General features: G+C 48.6%; 1 protein-coding gene, 2 non-coding genes and 1 pseudogene across 3 annotated transcripts in view; 2 read left to right on the forward strand and 2 right to left on the reverse strand.

Annotated features, from left to right (window-relative positions):
• LASP1 (LIM and SH3 protein 1) overlaps positions 1-18,136 on the forward strand; it is a 92,156-nt gene that overhangs the window by 18,148 nt on the left and 55,872 nt on the right. The window lies entirely within an intron of this gene.
• Positions 4,828-5,298, reverse strand: LOC103793298 (pancreatic progenitor cell differentiation and proliferation factor pseudogene; annotated as a pseudogene).
• Positions 15,239-15,310, forward strand: TRNAC-GCA (transfer RNA cysteine (anticodon GCA)). Its single transcript has one exon. It is a non-coding gene; the product is annotated as a tRNA-Cys (tRNA).
• TRNAC-GCA (transfer RNA cysteine (anticodon GCA)) lies at positions 17,463-17,534 on the reverse strand. The gene has a single exon. It is a non-coding gene; the product is annotated as a tRNA-Cys (tRNA).

The following is an 18,136-nucleotide window of genomic DNA, read 5'->3' on the forward strand; positions in this document are numbered from 1 at the left end:
TTTAATTTTAGACCACTTTACCCTCTTTTGTGTTTTTGAGATGGAGTTTCTCTCTTGTTGCCCAGGCTGGAGTGCAATGGTGTAAGCTTGGCTCACTGCAACCTCCACCTCCCGGGTTCAAGTGATTCTCCTGCGTCAGCCTCCTGAGAAGCTGGGATCACAGGCATGCGCCATCGTGCCTGGCTGATTTTGTATTGTAAGTAGAGACAGGGTTTCTCCATGTTGGCCAGGCTGGTCTCGAAATCCCAACCTCAGGTGATCTGCCTGCCTCAGCTTCCCAAAGTGCTGGGATTACAGGTGGGAGCCACCTCCCCCAGCTTCCTTTACACTCTTAAACTATTAGGGATCTTAAAGAGTTTTTGTTTTTATAGGTATATCTGATGACATTTACCATATTAGAAATTAAAATTAAGAAATGTCCCGGGGCCGGATGCAGTGGCTCACCCCTATAATCCCAGCACTTTGGGAGGCCGAGGTGGGTGGATCACTAGGTCACGAGATCGAGACCATCCTGGTCAACAAGGTGAAACCCCGTCTCTACTAAAAATACAAAAATTAGCTGGGCATGGTGGTGTGCGTCTGTAGTCCCAGCTACTCGGGAGGCTGAGGCAGGAGAATTGCTTGAACCCAGGAGGCGGAAGTTGCGGTGAGCCCAGATCGCGCCATTGCACTCCAGCCTGGGTAACAAGAGTGAAACTCCGTCTCAAAAAAAAAAAAAAAGAAATGTCCCGGGAGCGGGGGACCACCAGGTTGCCTAAGGAGGGGTGAACTGGCCCAGGTCGGAAACGAAGTAGGTCAAAACTCCGGTGCTTATCAGTAGTGGGATCGCACCTGTGAATAGCCACTGCACTCCAGCCTGACCCCATCACAAAAACAAAAAATATAAAAAAAAGAACGAAAGAGAAAAAAACAATAAAATTAAGAAATGAAGACTGGGCTCGGTGGCTCATGCCTGTAATCCTAGCATGCTGAGAGGCTGAGGAGGGCAGATCACGAGGTCAGGAGTTTGAGACCAGCCTGACCAACATGGTGAAACCCCGTCTCTACTAAAAATACAAAAATTAACCGGATATGGTTGCTGGCTTGTACCTGTAGTCCCAGCTACCTGGGAGGCTGAGGCAGGAGTATCGCTTAAGCCCAGGAGGCAGAGGTTGCAGTGAGCTGAGATCATACCACTGCACTCCAGCCTGGGCTACAGAGTGAGATTCTGTCTCAAAAAAAAAAAAAAAAAGTTTACACATTTATTACTTCATGTAAGATAACAATACATCAATTTTTTGCTAAAATAAATAACATTTTAGAATGAGGAAAAGGTCAGGTGTGGTGGCTCATGCCTGTAATCCGAGCAGAAGGATCACTTGTGCTCAGGAGTTTGAGAGCAGTCTGTGCAACAAAGTGAGACCCCGTTTCTACAAAATATTAAAAAATTAGCCAAGTGTGGTGTTGTGTGCCTGTGGTCCTAACTACACAGGAGGCTGAGGCAGGACGATCACTTGAGCCTGGGAGGTTGAGGCTGTAGTGAGCCACAATCGCACCACTGTACTCCAGCCTGGGCAACAGAGACCCTGTCTTAAAAATAAATAAATAAATGTAACTATATTTTTCTAAACAAAAATAATTTAGTTTGAAGGGTGGCTTTGCTTTACTTTTTTTTTTTAAATCCCTTTAATACCTGGCTTAATGAAAGAACTGGTTTTTCATGTTTTACACTAGTCTGTTGTGATTTCACAGATTTAATTTCTGGAAAGCTCCACTGTATTCTCATGAAAGAGCAAGAATAAGACAGAAAAATAATGTCTTAGTTTTAAAATAATTCTTTCCTCTGCACAGAAAGGGTCTCATTAATATTATCAAGGAAATAATCCTTCTGGCTTACAGGGTGTCTCCGGGTGCATGCCTGTAATCCCAGCACTTTGGGAGGCCGAAGCGGGTGGATCACCTGAGGTCAGGAGTTCAAGACCACCCTGACCACCATGGTGAAACCCCGTTTCTACTAAAAATGCAAAAATTAGCTGGGTGTGGTGTTGGGCACCTGTAATCCCAGCTACTTGGGAGGCTGAGGCAAGTCTCTCTCTTTTTTTTTAAAGATGGGGTTTCACCATCATGGCCAGGCTGGTCTTGAACCCCTGACCTCAGGTGATCCACCCACCTCAGCCTCCCAAAGTGCTAGGATTACAGGCGTGACCTCGCCCAGCTCTTTTTTTTTTTTTTTTTTTTTGAGACGGAGTTTAGCTCTTGCTACCCAGGCTGGAGTGCAATGGCGCAATCTCGGCTCACTGCAACCTCCGCCTCCTGGGTTCAGGCAATTCTCCTGCTTCAGCTTCCTGAGTAACAGGGATTACAGGCACGCGCCACCATGCCCAGCTAATTTTTTGTATTTTTAGTAGAGACGGGGTTTCACCATGTTGACCAGGATGGTCTCGATCTTTTGACCTTGTGATCCACCCGCTTCAGCCTCCCAAAGTGCTGGGATTATAGGCTTGAGCCACTGCGCCCGGCCTTTTTTTTTTTTTAAAGGCAATCTCTTGAACTCAGGAGGCAGAGGTTGCAGTGAGCTGAGATTACGCCATTGCATTCCAGCCTGGGTGTCAAAGCAAGACTATCTCAAAGAAAAAGAAATCCTTCCTTTCACACAGAAAGGACCATATGGACTCCCAGGGAGCCCCATTATCACACTTCCAACTACCAGGGATTCAGAAAACACTCCCCATGTTTCAGGTATCACACTCTTGCACAACTTTGAATTACACACTAGGAGGTGAGGTCTATGAAGGAGATGGGAAGTAATGTGTAGTTTATTATTTTCTCGGTGTCCACCACAAAGGGCTCAAATGACTTTTTCTTTGCCATCTTAAAACATTAGGTGTAAGGGGGCACCTGGATTTGAACCAGGGACCTCTTGATCTGAAGTCAAATGCTCTACCCCTGAGCTATACCCCCTCTACAAGACAAGCAAGATTACAGCATAAATGTAGTGTTTACTGACCAGACATTGCCTCCAGTGACTGACAATAGTTTACTATCTATGATAGAGTACCTCAAGTAATCTGGACCCAACTAAAGCCGTGGGAGAGAAAAGAGAAGTCTAAGTCGTCTCTGCCTCTGGCTTGAAGGTCTTGTACGGATGTGCAGTGGGATTCCTCTTTTCCATCACTACAGCCTTTTCTACCTCTGGCATCTGGGAATTCTTCAAGTCAGATTTTTTTTTTTTTTTTTTTTTTTTTGAGAAGGAGTTTCACTCTTGTTACCCAGGCTGGAGTGCAATGGCACAATCTCGGCTCACCGCAACCTCCGCCTCCTGGGTTCAGGCAATTCTCCTGCCTCAGCCTCCCAAGCAGCTGGGACTGCAGGCGCGCGCCACCATGCCCAGCTAATTTTTGTATTTTTAGTAGAGACGGGGTTTCACCTTGTTGACCAGGATGGTCTCGATTTCCTGACCTTGTGATCCACCCGCCTCAGCCTCCCAAAGTGCTGGGATTATAGGGGTGAGCCACTGCGCCCGACCTCTTCAAGTCAGATTTTTATCCTCTCTGCCTGCAACCTGAGCTACATTGAATCCTCAGCCCAGTGCTTGGCACACAAGAGGAGGTACTTCCTTTGTCCTTCTAAGACCCTCTCTGCTTCCGGGCCAGCGAGTCTCCGTTGTCTCCATTTTCTCCAGCATCTTCAATCACTTCCTCTTCCCACGGCTCCTTCAAACATCAACAAGTTTCCATTAGATAGGAAAAGGTTTTTTTTTTTTTTTGAGACAGAGTTTCATTCTTTTTTTTTTTTTTTTTTTTTTGAGACAGAATTTTTTGCTCTTGGTGCCCAGGCTGGAGTGCAATGGCACGATCTTGGCTCACTGCAACCTCCACCTCCCGGTTCAAGCAATTCTCCTGCCTCAGCCTCCCGAGTAGCTGGGATTACAGGAATGCGCCACCAAACCCCGCTAATTTTGTAGTTTGTTTGTTTTTTTTTGAGACGGAGTTTCGCTGTTGTTACCCAGACTGGAGTGCAATGGCACGATCTCGGCTCACCGCAACCTCCACCTTCTGGGTTCAAGCAATTCTCCTGCCTCAGCCTCCTGAGTAGCTGGGACTACAGGCGTGCACCACCATGCCCAGCTAATTTTTGTATTTTTAGTAGAGACTGGGTTTCACCCTGTTGACCAGGATGGTCTCGATCTCTTGACCTCGTGATCCACCTGCCTCGGCCTCCCAAAGTGCTGGGATTATAGGCGTGAATTTTTGTAGTTTTAGCAGAGACGGGCGTTTCACCGTGTTGTTCAGGCTGGTCTCGAACTTCGACGTCAGGTGATCGCCTCCCTCAGCCTCCCAAAGCGCTGGGATCACAACCATGTAATTACACTGCGCCTGGCCTGGAGTTTCATTCTTGTTGCCCAAGCTGGAGTGCAATGGTGAGATCTCGGCTCACTTCACAAACTTCGCCTACCAGGTTCAAGCGATTCTCCTGCCTCAGGCTCCCGAGTAGGTAGGATTACAGGCCCATGCCTGTGATCCTAATTAGCCCGTGCACGGCTAATTTTTTGTATTTTTAGTAGAAACAGGGTTTCACCATCTTAGTCAAACTGGTCTCGAACTTGTGACCTCAGGTGTTCTGTGTCAGGCGTGTCACACGCGTAAAGAGACCACCAGGCAGGTTTTATGTGGGCAAGGAGGCATTTATTTATTTAATGGCTGCTTGGAGTTTATTTTCTGCTTGGTGCAAGTGCACAGTTCCAGGTGTCAGGAAAACTCCTAAGTGCTGAGGCTGGGCCAGGCTGTAGAGAGCAGGGCCCTCACTCCTTTTTGGTGTCTGCTGTGTTGATGTGGAGCTGCCGGCTACAGCTGCCTAGTCTACAGGGAGCGTGGTGGGGAGGGGGACAGGAGGGGTTCTAGTGGCCTAGCGCCTTGGCAGGCCTGGGGCTGGTGGTAACCGTTCAGGTCAGGACAAGGGCCCAGAGCTGGCTGTGCTGGACTGACCACCGGGCTGCTTCCTTGGGGCGTTGTGAGCCAGGCCACAGGTGGTCATGTTGCTGGAGGCCTTGGGGGGTTCCGGGTGCTCTGCAGACTCCAGCACTGTAGCCATGAACGGGAGGGTGGACTTCCTGTGAAAGAAGCTGGCCCACCAGTGACCTGGGTCAGCCTTGGGGATACCCGGGGGGTGGGGAATGGCTTCTGCGGGGCACTGGGTACTGGAAGTGGAACCCAGGCAGCACCGGTAGTAGTCGTGGATGGCCACAAGCGAGCCGCTGGAGGGGATGGAGGCCATGCTCTGAATGCAGGCTTGTGGGACCTGGGTGGTGACCCCTCTGGGCCTTGGCTCACAATCACCGTTGGTAGGGATGGGGCAGTAGGCCACGGAACCCATTTGCAGAGGAGACTGCAGGAGGCCACTCCTCGACCCAGACATTCGCACGGGGTGAGGCTGTTTTATTTTGCGCTTGGTTGCAAGTGCACCAAGTTGGGAAAAGGCGTTAGGTGAGGGCAGTAGGAAAGGGGACTGGTTATATAGGTTGGGGCAAATGGTCAGATAAAGGTGGTAATCTATTTTAGGGACGAGAAGAGCATCATGGGATGCATGGTCACAAGTGTAGGTGTTATCTATTCCAAACAGGCATGATCATAAGGGTAGTGGTTATCAGTTGCAAACAGAGGGGAGGGTGAGGTAAATTACACAGTTACAGGGATGGGGGTCTTGAGAAACCTAATGTCTGGGGGAAATCTCGCAAGGTTGAGCAGGAACAATGAAGGCTGCAGGGGGAGATCAATCAGTTGAGGCAGGAACCAGTCATTTCACTTCTCTTTGTGGCCATCTAGTTACTCCAGACTTTCTGCCTCCTGGAGACCATCCAGCAGAGTACCTTCAGGTTACCAGAGCTATAATGGCCAGGCTTGAACTTGGAGGTCTGACATTCTGCCTGCCTCAGCCTCCCAAAGTGCCGGGATTACAGGCATGAGCCACCACACCCGGCCAAGACTGCATTTTTTGAGGGTGGCGATCATGTTGCATTCTTTTTTTGCAATCCCCAAAGTAGTCCGTACAGTGCCTGGTTCATGGTAAGCCCTGGTTGTACTCACCAGCCAAACTACAACCTCATTAAACTCAGCCATGGGACTCCACCAACTCTGCACCCAAGCAGCTGAATGTTGCTGAAGAAAAAAGGTGGACAGCACCATTACATTGTGTCACTCCACCAATGTAAAACAAGCTTTCTGTCTAATATGCCTACACCACTGCCCAAATACGACCACTTTCTCATGCTCCAAGATAACTATTTCACATGCTCAAAGCTTCCACACCTTCTTTCTCCTTCTCTTGCTCTCAGATGAAGAGCCTGCCTCTTCCTTTTTGGAGAAAACAGAATCAGTCAGATGTAGTGGGGTGCTGGGTAATGGCTAGCCACTGGCTCTGGGGGACCTGATGTGTACCTTTTGTCAAGGCGGGTGTTGCAAATACACCCACATGACGATTTTGGGATACTAAAAGGAAGTCCTCTAACTTTAAAAATTTCTGAGGCCGGGCACAGTGGCTCCTACTTGTAATCCCAGCACTTTGGGAGGCTGAGGTGGGTGGATCACCTGAGGTCAGGAGTTCGAGACCAGCCTGACCAACATGGAGAAACCCCATCTCTACTAAAAATACCAAATTAGCTGGGCATGGTAGCACATGCCTGTAATCCCAGCTACTCAGGAGGCTGAGGCAGGAATTGCTTGAACCTGGGAGGCGGAGGTTGTGGTAAGCTGAGATTGTGTCATTGCACTCCAGACTGGGCGACAAGAGTGAAACTCCATCTCAAAAAAAAAAAAAAAAAAATTCTGGAAAATTTAACCATTGGTTCTTGCAAGCCAGTGTGAACTGAATCCAGCACATGTCTGAGATTAACTATATCTTTCATCAATTATTATCTATACACTGAGAACGCCCAGAATTATATTTCTAGCCTTGACCTCTTCCCTGAACTCCAGAATTAGCTGGATCCTCAGTCATATATTCAACATCTCTTAAATATCAAAAAGTACCTTAAATGTGCTGGGCGTCACACCTCTTTGGGAGGCCTAGGCAGGTGGATCATGAGGTTAGGAGTTAAGACCAGCCTGACCAACATGGTGAAAACCCATCTCTACTAAAAATACAAAAATTAGCTGGGCATGGTAGCACATGCCTGTAATCCCAACTACTAGGGAGTCTGAGGCAGGAGAATTGCTTGAACCTGGGAGGTGAAGGTTGGAGTGAGCTGAGATTGCACCACTGCATTCCAGCCTGGCCGACAGAGCGAGACTCCATCTCAAAAAAAAAAAGTACCTGGCCGGGCGCGGTGGCTCATGCCTATAATCCCAGCACTTTGAGAGGCCGAGACAGGTGGATCACGAGGTCAAGAGATCGTGACCATCCTGGTCAACATGGTGAAACCCCCGTCTCTACTAAAAATACAAAAATTAGCTGGGCATAGTGGTGCGCGCCTGTAGTCCCAGCTACTCGGGAGGCTGAGGCAGGAGAATTGCCTGAACCCAGAAGGTGGAGGTTGCGGTGAGCCGAGATCGTGCCATTGCACTCCAGTCTGGGTAACAACAGCGAAACTCCGTCTCAAAAAAAAAAAAAAGTACCTTAAATTTGCTGGTTTCTCTTCAGATTGTATCGTGGGGAGGAACAAATCAGCTTTTAAAGTGATTTTTAAAAGCCTTGCTTTAGGTAAGGCAGATAAAAAAAAAGTACCTTAAATGTAACATGTTCACCCCAATACTAGAATGTGATGTCCACTTTATTACTTTAAGAGTCTTAAAAAGAAACTAGAGGCCAGGCGCGGTGGCTGACGCCTGTAATCCCAGCACTTTGGGAGGCTGAGGCGGGTGGATCACGAGGTCAAAAGATTGAGATCATCCTGGTCAACATGGTGAAACCCTGTCTTTTTTTGTATTTTTTTGTACTAAAAATACAAAAAAAATTAGCTGGGCATGGTGGCGCGTGCCTGTAATCCCAGCTACTCGGGAGGCTGAGGCAGGAGAATTGCCTAAACCCAGGAGGCGGAGGTTGCAGTAAACCGAGATCGCGCCATTGCACTCCAGCCTGGGTAACAAGAGCGAAACTCCGTCTCAAAAAAAAAAAAAACCTAGATTTTTTTTCCTCCTAAAAAAAATTCTTAGTGGAATTTTTCTTTTTTCTTTCTTTCTTTTTCCCCAGAGATGGAGTTTTGCTCTTGTTGCCCAGGCTGGAGTGCAGTGGCACAGTCTTGGCTCACTGCCACCTCTGCCTCTTGGGTTCAAGAAATTTTCCTGCTTCAGCCTCCTGAGTAGCTGGGATTGATTACAGGCACTTGCTACCATGCCAGGCTTTTTTTTTTTTTTTTTTTTTTTTCTGAGACGGAGTCTTGCTCTTGTTACCCAGCTGGAGTGCAATGGTTCGATCTCGGCTCACTGCAACCTCCGCCTCCTGGGTTCAAGCAATTCTGCTACCTCAGCCTCCTGAGTAGCTGGGACTACAGGCTGCGCCACCATGCCCAGCTAATTTTTGTATATTTAGTAGAGACGGGGTTTCACCTTGTTAACCAGGATGGTCTAGATCTCTTGACCTCGTGATCCACCTGCTTCGGCCTCCCAAAGTGCTGGAATTATAGGCGTGAGCCACCGCGCCCGGCCCTTTTTTTTCTTTTTTTTTTTTTAGACAGAGTCTCTCTCTGTCACCCAGGCTGGAATGCAGTGGCATGATCTCGGCTTACTGCAACCTCTGCCTCCGGGGTTCAAGCAAGTCTCCTGCCTCAGCTTCTTAAGTAGCTGGGATAATAGGCGCGCGCCACCATGCCTGGCTAATTAATTTTTGTATTTTTAGTAGAGATGGGGTTTCACCATGTTGGCCCTGCTAGTCTCAAACTCCTGACTTCAGGTGATCCACCCACCTGGGCCTCCCAAAGTGCTGGAATTACAGGCGTGAGCCACCCCTCCCAGCCTTTTCTTTCTTTACTTTGTAGAGATAGGGTTTTGCCATGTTGTCCAGGCTGGTCTCAAACTTCTTGGCTTCCCAAATGCTGGGATTTCAGGCCCGAAGCAGCCAGGCAGGGGAAAAAAAAAAAAAATCTATCAGGTGGGGCGCAGTGGCTCACGCCACTGATGGAATTACAGGCTGCCTGCATTCTTCTCTAGCTCTGCTGTTCCTGCTTGTAATAGAAAAAATAATGACCCTCCAAACATGTCTACATCCCAGTCTTCTTGTGAGTCCACGTGTGACTATATTTCCTCTCATGATAAAAGGAGCTTTGCAGATATGATTAAATTAAATATCTTGAGATGTGAGAAGATTATCCTGGACTATCCAGGTGAGCTCAGTGTAATCCCACAGGTTGTTACAAGAGGGAGGTAGAAGGATGAGAGTCACAGAGAAAGGAGATGGTAGCCTGGATGCATGGAAGCTGAGAGTAAAGGGAGAAAGGATGATACGCTGCTGACTTTGACAATTGGGGAAGAGGCTATGAGTTAGCAATGTAGCGGCCTCTATAGGCTGGAAAAGTCAAGGAAAGTGATTCTCCCCTAAAGCCTACAGAAGGAATGCAGTCATACTAACGTCTTGATTTTAGCCCAGTGAAATTAATTTTGACCTCCAGAACTGTGAAGATAATACATTTATATTGTTTTATGCAAATAGACTGTAATTTGTTAGAGCAGCAATATAAAACTAATACAACACTGTAGTCTAATACATCACCACCTTCTCTGACCTGTATTATTACAATATATTCCCATCTGGCTTCTCTCTCTCTCTCAATCTCTCTTTTTTCTTGAGATAGAGCCTTGCGGCTGGGTGCGGTGGCTCACGCCTGTAATCCTAACACTTTGGGAGGCTGAGGTGGGTGGATCACCAGAGGTCAGGAGTTCAAGACCAGGCTGGCCATCATGGTGAAACCCCATCTTTGAAAAAAAAAGAAAGCCGGGCGCGGTGGCTCACGCCTATAATCCCAGCACTTTGGGAGGCCGAGGTGGGTGGAACACGAGGTCAAGAGATCCAGACCATCCTGGTCAACAAGGTGAAACCCCGTCTTTACTAAAAATACAAAAATTAGCTGGGCATGGTGGTACGCACCTGTAGTCCCAGCTACTCGGGAGACTGAAGCAGGAGAATTGCTTGAACCCAGAAGGTGGAGGTTGCGGTGAGCCGAGATCGTGCCATTGTACTCCAGTCTGGGTAACAACAGCGAAACTCCGTCTCAAAAAAAGAAAAAGAGAGCCTTGCTCTGTCACCCAGGCTCACTGCAGCCTCCACCTCTGGGGCACAAGCAATCCTCCTGTCTCAGCCTCCGAAGTAGCTGGGATTTCAGGCACACACCATCACACCTGGCTAATTTTTAAATTTTTTGTAGAGATGGGAGTCTCACTATGATGCCCAGACTGGTTTCAACTCCTGGGCTCAAGTGATCCTCTTGCCCTGGCCTCCCAAAGCGCTGGGATTACAAGCATGAACCACTATGCTTGGCGGACACTCTTAGATTTTCTTTCTTTTTTTTTTTTAAAAAAATGAGGTTTCACCATGTTGGCCAGGCTGGTCTCGAACTCCTGACCTCAAGTGATCCACCCACCTCGGCCTCCCAAAGTGCTGAGATTACAGGTGTGAGCCACCACACCTGGCCTAGATTTTCAACTATACAATACAGTGTTGTTAAGTAAAGGCACAATGTTGTACAGACGATTTCTAGCATTTTAGACTTGTTGATCAGCAGCTCCCCCCAGCCCCTGGCAATTGCCATTCTGCTCTGCTTCTGTGAGTTTGACTGTGTTAGATAGCTCGTATAAGGGGAATTATGCAGTATTTGGCCTTCTGTGACTAGCCTGTTTCACTTAGCATAATATCCTTAAGGTTCATCCACGCGGTTGCATATTGCAGGATTTCTTTCTTTTTCTTTCTTTCTCTCTCTTTCTTTCTTTCTTTCTTTCTTTCTTTCTCTCTCTCTCTCTCTCTCTCTCTTTCTTTCTTTCTTTCTTTTTTTTTTTTTGAGACGGAGTTTCGCTCTTGCTACCCAGGCTGGAGCGCAATGGTGCGATCTCGGCTCACTGCAACCTCCGCCTCCTGGGTTAAGGCAATTCTCCTGCCTCAGCCTCCTGAGTAGCTGGGATTACAGGCACGCGCCACCATGCCCAGCTAATTTTTGTATTTTTAGTAGAGACGGGGTTTCACCATATTGACCAGGATGGTCTCGATCTCTTGACCTCATGATCCACCCGCCTCGGCCTCCCCAAGTGCTGAGATTACAGGCTTTAGCCACCACGCCCGGCCCTAGGATTTCTTTCTTTCTTTTTTATTTATTTATTTTTTTGAGACGGAGTCTCATTCTGTCACCCAGGCTGGAATGCAATGGTGCAATCTTGGCTCACTGCAACCTCTGCCTCCTGGATTGAAGCAATTTTCTTGCTTCAGCCTCCTGAGTAGTTGTGATTACCGGTGCCTGCCACCTTTTTACAGGGGGTTTCACCATGTTGGCCAGGCTAGTCTCGAACTCCTGCCCTCAAGAGATCCGCCTGCCTTGGCCTCCCAAAGTGCTGGGATTATAGGCGTGTGCCACCTTGCCTGACCAGGATTTCTTTCTTAAACTTTTCTTTTTTGAGAGGGAGTTTCACTCTTGTTGCCCAGGCTGGAGTGCAATGGCATGATCTTGGTTTACCACAACCTCTGCCTCCCAGGTGCAAGCGATTCTCCTGCCTCAGCCTCCTGAGTAGCTGGAATTACAAGCATGCACCACCATGCCCAGCTAATTTTGTAATTTTAGTGGAGATGGGTTTTCTCTATGTTGGTTGAGCTGGTCTCAAACTCCCAACCTGAGGTGGTCTGCCCAGCTTGGCCTCCCAAAGTGCTGGGATTACAGGCTGAGCCACTGCGCCCGCACTCTTAAAATTTTAAGGCTCAATAATATTTCATTGTATGTATTCTCTGGGTCCACCCCTGACTCTCTATAAATCTCCCCACAGGAGTCAGGTTGGATTTCAAATCCCCCTGTGCAAAACCATCCAGTGGCTTTTCATCCATCTAATGTTTAACATAAAATCAAAACATCCTCCACAGCCCTGGCTACTTCTCCAACTCTCTTGAATCTTTCTCCTGAGCCTACCTTCCTCTAGCTACTGTGGCCTTAGCATCTTTGCAGTGGCCATTTCCTCTACCTGGAATCCCCTTACAGATGGCCAAATAGCTATTCCCTTCAGGCAATTCAGGTTGTTAACTTCAAAATTATCTGTTCAAAAAGGCCTTCTGCCCATGTGTGGTGGCTCACACCTGTAATTCCAGCACTTTGGGAGGCCGAGACGGGTGGATAATCTGAGGCCAGGAGTTTGAGACCAGCCTGACCAACATGGCAAAACCCCCGTCTCTACTAGAAATACAAAGATTAGCCAGCATGGTGGTGGGCGGCTACTCGGGAGGCTGAGGCAGGAGAATGGCTTCAACCTGGGAGTTGGAGGTTGCAGTGAGCTGAGATCAAGCCACTGCACTCTAGCCTGGGCAACAGAGTGAGACTCCGTCTCAAAAAAGAAAAAGAAAAAAAGGCCTTCCATGGCTATCCAACTTGAAATAGCCCCTTAGTACTTCTGTAACTCATCTTGGTTTTTGTTTTAATGATTTACTCACCAGGCATTTCCTCGTTTATTCGTTTCTGCATTTATTTTTAGTCTGTTTCCAGTAGACTATGAACTCAGTAAGAGTGAGAACTTTTGTCTCTTTTTGTTGAAAGTACCCTATGCTGGGCGCGATGGATCACCTGAGGTCAGGAGTTCGAGACCAGCCTGGCCAACATGGTGAAACCCCGTCTCTACTAAAAATACAAAAATTAGGCGGTCGTTATGGTAGGCGCCTGTAATCTCAGCTACTTAGGAGGCTGAGGCGGGAGAATTGCTGGAACCCAGGAGGCGGAGGTTGCAATGAGCCGAGATCATGCCATTGCACTCCAGCCTGGCTACAGAGCAAGACTCCATCTAAAACAAAACGAAACAAAAAAGTACAAGGCCGGGCGTGGTGGCTCAAGCCTGTAATCCCAGCACTTTGGGAGGCCGAGGTGGGTGGATCATGAGGTCAAGAGATCGAGACCATCCTGGTCAACATTGTGAAACCCCGTCTCTACTAAAAATACAAAAAATTAGCTGGGCATGGTGGCGCATGCCTGTAATCCCAGCTACTCAGGAGGCTGAGGCAGGAGAATTGCCTGAACCCAGGAGGCGGAGGTTGTGGTGAGCCGAGATCGTGCCATTGCACTCCAGTCTGGGTAACAAGAGCGAAACTCCTTCTCAAAAAAAAAAAAAAAAAAAAAAAAAAGTACAGTACCCTATGTCCTTTACCTAGAGAGAACTTGCTCTACATAGAGGGGGATCACTAGGGTATATAGCCAGGGAGGCCTCTTGGTGGAGGTGTGTGCTTTCTTTCTTTTTAATTTTAAACCGAGTTTCACTCTTGTTGCCCAGGCAGGAGTGCAATGGTGCAACCTCAGCTCACTGTGACCTGCACCTCCTGGGTTCAAGTGATTCTCCTTCCTCAGAATCCCTAGTAGCTAGGATTACAGGCACCCATACCATGCCATGCTAATTTTTTGTATTTTTAGTAGAGATGGGATTTTTTCTTTTCTTTCTTTCTTTCCTTTTCTTCCTTTTTTTCCCAAGATAGAGTGCGGTGGAACGATCTTAGCTCGCTGCAACTTCTGCCTCCCAGGTTCAAGCAATTCCCCTGCCTCAGCCTCCCAAGTAGCTGGCATTCAGGTGCGCACCACCATGCCGTTTGTATTATTTAGTAGAGACAAGGTTTCACCATGATGGCCAAACTGGTTTCAAACTCCTGACCTCAAGTGATCTGCCCACCCTAGGATTACAGGCATGAGCCACCATGCCCCGCTGGTGGAGGTGTGCCTTAAGCTGATGTTCATATTTTTGGAGAGACCAAGGGAAAAGCTTCTCTATTTTTTTTTTTTTGAGATCGTGTTTCGTATTTTTAGTAGAGTCGGGGTTTCACCATGATGACCAATGGCCAAGTTTTGAACTCCTGACCTCAAGTGATTCACCCGCCTTGGCTTCCCAAAGTGCTAGAATTACAGGCTTGAGCCACCTTGCCCAGCCTTTTTCTTTTCCTTCCCTCCGCCTTCTGGGTTCAAGCAATTCTCCTGCCTCAGCCTCCAGAATAGCTGGGACTACAGGCACGCACCACCATGCCCAGCTAATTTTTGTGTTTTTAGTAGAGATGGGGTTTCACCTTGTTGACCAGAATGGTCTTGATCTATTGAGCTTGTGATCCACCGGCCTCGGCCTCCCAAAGTGCTGGGATTATAGGCGTGAGCCACCGCGCCCCGCCTCTTTCTTTCTTTTTTGAGATGGGGTTTCCTCATGTTGGTTCGGCTGGTGTTGAACTCCAGACCTCAGGTGATCTGCCCGTCTCAGCCTCCCAAAGTGCTAGGATTACAGGCTTAAGCCACCGCGCCCGGCCCCTCTTTTTTCTTTTTTTGAGAGAGAGTCTCATTTTGTCGCTCAGCCTGGAGTGCAGTGGCACCGAGTCGGCTCACTGGAACCTCCGTCTCTGGGTTCAAGCAATTTTTCGGTTTCAACCTCTCGAGTAGCTCTGATTACAGGCGCCCACCACCATGCCTGGCGAATCTTTGTAGTTTTTAGTGGAGAAGGGTTTCACCATGTTGGCTAGGCTATTCTCAAACTCCTGAGGTCAGGTGATCAACCCTCCTCGGCCTCCCAAAGTGCTGGGATTACAGGCCTGAGTCACCGCGCCGGCCCTCTATTCACTTTTGCAGGAGGTTGCTCTCTAACTTGTTAGCGAGCAGAGATGAATGGGATTGTGGATAAAGAATTGAGCCTAGCTGCACTGTATTTATGAAAAAAAAAAAAAAAAAAAAAAAAAAAAAGCACCGTATTTATGGGGAAAAAAAAAAAAAAATCGAGCCTAGCACTGGGAGGCCAAGGAGGGAACATTGCTTGAGTCCAGGAGTTCCAGAGCAGAGCAGTCTGGGCAACATAGAAAGACGGCCTCCTTCACCCACCATGCGCGGCTATCTACATAAAATGAAACAAACAAACAAACAAACAAAATACCTGAACCTAGAAAAAGCAGATTGGCACCTAAATTCACATGTTTTCCCAAACTGCCACCACATCTTTGCCTAGCCTTTTAATTTCTCCTTCTTCACTGCTAATTTCAGTATCATGTAACAAAGACACTGATTTTGAACGAATTAAATATGAAAATTTTGGGATTGATGGATGTAAAAGGAATTTGCTATGTAACTATCAGCAGAGGGGGTATAGCTCAGTGGTAGAGCATTTGACTGCAGATCAAGAGGTCCCCGGTTCAAATCCGGGTGCCCCCTCGGTTTCCCTTATGCTTTTTCACAGCCATTTAGGAATAACCTGAGTTAGCGAGTACTGAATACAAAGCCCACGGGAGGTGGTCTTTGTCTCTTGCACCTACATAATTTTCACCTTCAAAGGATTCCCGTACCCGAGCGGGAGAGAGCAGCAGCAACCAGAGGCTGCTCTGAAGTGGAGCTGAGCCCGCATACCCCAAGTGGTGAGAAGCGCTCCCGAACTCCCAGTTGTAGAAGAAAGGCGCGCATTGATTCCCATCTCCGAGGCCCACTGGTTTAATGTTAATTATAATTTGTTTTGGGGTGAAAAAAAATGTCGCGTCGTGGGCGGGGCTAGTTCGTACTTGACTATGAAGACTAGGAGAAGGAATCCAAATTCAGAGGTCTTCATATACTCGCGAACTGGACAGGGCACCTCTAGAAGGTAGAAGGTGGCCAGGCGCGGTGGCTTATGCCTGTAATCCCAGCTCTTAGGGCCGAGGCGGGCAGATCACAAGGTCAGGAGTTCGAGACCACCGTGGCTAATATGGTGAAACCCCGTCTCTACTAAAAAAATTGGCCGGGCAGCGGCAGGTGCATGTAATCTCAGCTACTCGGGAGGCTGAGGCAGGAGAATCGCTTGACCCAGGAGGTGGAGGTTGCAGTGAGCGGAGATCGCCCCAGCCTAGGTGACAGAGCAAGAGACTACGACTCAGAAAACAAGACAAAAAGTAGAAGTGTTAAACAGCGAGGTTTTTCCCTCTTACTTCTTTAGCTCGAAGGCAGGGCTTTGGCTGGTTAAGATGTAGATGGAAAGTTCGAGGCCTAAAGAAGAGGTAAAACCGGTTCCTCCTGGGTTTTGCACGGAACCGCAGCTCTATTAATTTGTGGTCTCTCTGTCCAGCCTCGCGATGCAGCTCACAGTCCTGCGAGCCTTGAGAAAAAAATGCACGGTTCCTGGGGTCTGAGGGATGACACAACCACATTCCGGTTTAAAATATCGCAGCTGCTCTTTGACCCAGGCAGCACGCCTCTTCCTCTCTCCTTTATTTTTCCTTTTTTTGGGCAAAATCTAGTCGAGGGGGATGCCCTTGTCTCCAGTCACACTTAGCATTTTCCTCCTGCCCTACAGTGACACTGTTAGGCACGCAGCCAGCAGATGCTTGTCCCCATCTTTAGGTTATGAAAACCCATGGCCTTTTATTCTTACTTCAGTGGTTCTTAAAATGTGGTCCCCACACAGCAGCACCAGCGGCACCTGGGAACTTGGTAGAAATGCAAATTATCGGGGACCCCTTACAGAATCAGAAACTAGGAGTGTTTTAATAAGCTCTGCAGGTAATTGTGATGCACGCTCAAGTTTGAGAAACACCGCGTAAGTTTATCTCCGTTTGCATTGGGATATAACTTTACTTTTGTACATTAATAGTCAAGGATGAACACAGCACATCCATGTCACTATTAACATAGAAAGTTGAAGTTGGCGCCGGGCGCAGTGGCTCACGCCTGTAATCCCAGCACTGGGAGGCCGAGGCTGGTGGATCACGAGGTCAAACGATCGAGACCATCCTGGTCAACATGATGAAACCCCGTCTCTACTAAAAATACAAAAAATTAGCTGGGCATGGTGGGGGGTGCCTGTAATCCCAGCTACTCAGGAGGCTGAGGCAGGAGAATTGTCTGAACCCAGAAGGCGGAGGTTGAGGTGAGCCGAGATCGGGCCATTGCACTCCAGCCTGGGTAACAAGAGCGAAACTCCGTCTCAAAAAAAAAAAAGAAAGAAAGAAACTTGAAGTTGGAGAAGAGCTGTGTCTGGGTTTTCCTCACTTGACCTACCCTCCACCCCCAAAAGGAAAGCCAACGTTATGCGTTCTCCTGTCTCCCTACCCCCATTGGAAACATCCTGTCCCTCATACCTGGCTCCTGGAACTGTCTGACCCATCTGAGGCTGGCGTTCCTGGCCGCAGAAATCCCTACACCCCTGGAGCGAGTAATGGGGTCGCGCGGCTTTTATATATACCAAGCCCTCCTCCTCCTCCCGCTGAGCACAAAGTAAAACCGAAAGCTTCCTGCGAAGCTTGATAAATGAGGAAGAGACTTTTTTCATTTTTCTTTTAGTCTAGGATTCAACGTTAAAATGTGAATCAAGAATTAAGATTAGCTGTAAAGGCCATCTAGGGGGCACCCGGATTTGAACCAGGGACCTCTTGATCTGCAGTCAAATGCTCTACCACTGAGCTATACCCCCGTGCCGTTGCGGCGTCTGGAGGCGGTTCATTTGAGTGCTAAGCATTGTTGCAGTTGCTACACTGAGGAGATAGTAACATAAGGAGAAAGGAATGCAGGAGAAAAGGGATTAAGCTGAACGCAGAGAGTGCCCGCATCCGGGGGAACCTCGGGAAGGTGCACTGCAGGGGCTCGAGGAGGGAACCACAGCCCGGGCCCAGCTGAGTGGAGTCCAAGAGGGAGGGACGGGTTCCGCCCCACAAATGTGGGAAAGGGTGTGGGGCAGAAGGGGGACTATGAGGGACAGGGCAGGGGTCCCCGTTCGGTCCCAGATTTACGCCAGGTATCGACGGGTAGAGAGGAAAGTCCCTGAAGGTGGTGAATCAGCTCGGGCGTTCAGGAGGGCTGCAACTCCACCCTCGACGGGCTTGAGGGGTTAGCCCGCCTCCCGCAGCCCCTGCGCCCCAGATGTGCAGCCTGCCCGGCTCTGCGCCGTCCCAGGCTCTGGAAGGCCCCTGGGCGCTGGGCGCAGTCCGCCTGGGAGCCCTGGGGCGCCAGCACCCCGAGCCCCGCGGACCTCCCCGGAACCCGCCCTCGCGCAGCCCCACGTCACCCAGGGAGCGC

The sequence above is a fragment of the Callithrix jacchus genome, chromosome 5, assembly GCF_049354715.1.
Source record: "Callithrix jacchus isolate 240 chromosome 5, calJac240_pri, whole genome shotgun sequence".
NCBI classification, from domain to species: Eukaryota; Metazoa; Chordata; class Mammalia; order Primates; family Cebidae; genus Callithrix; species Callithrix jacchus.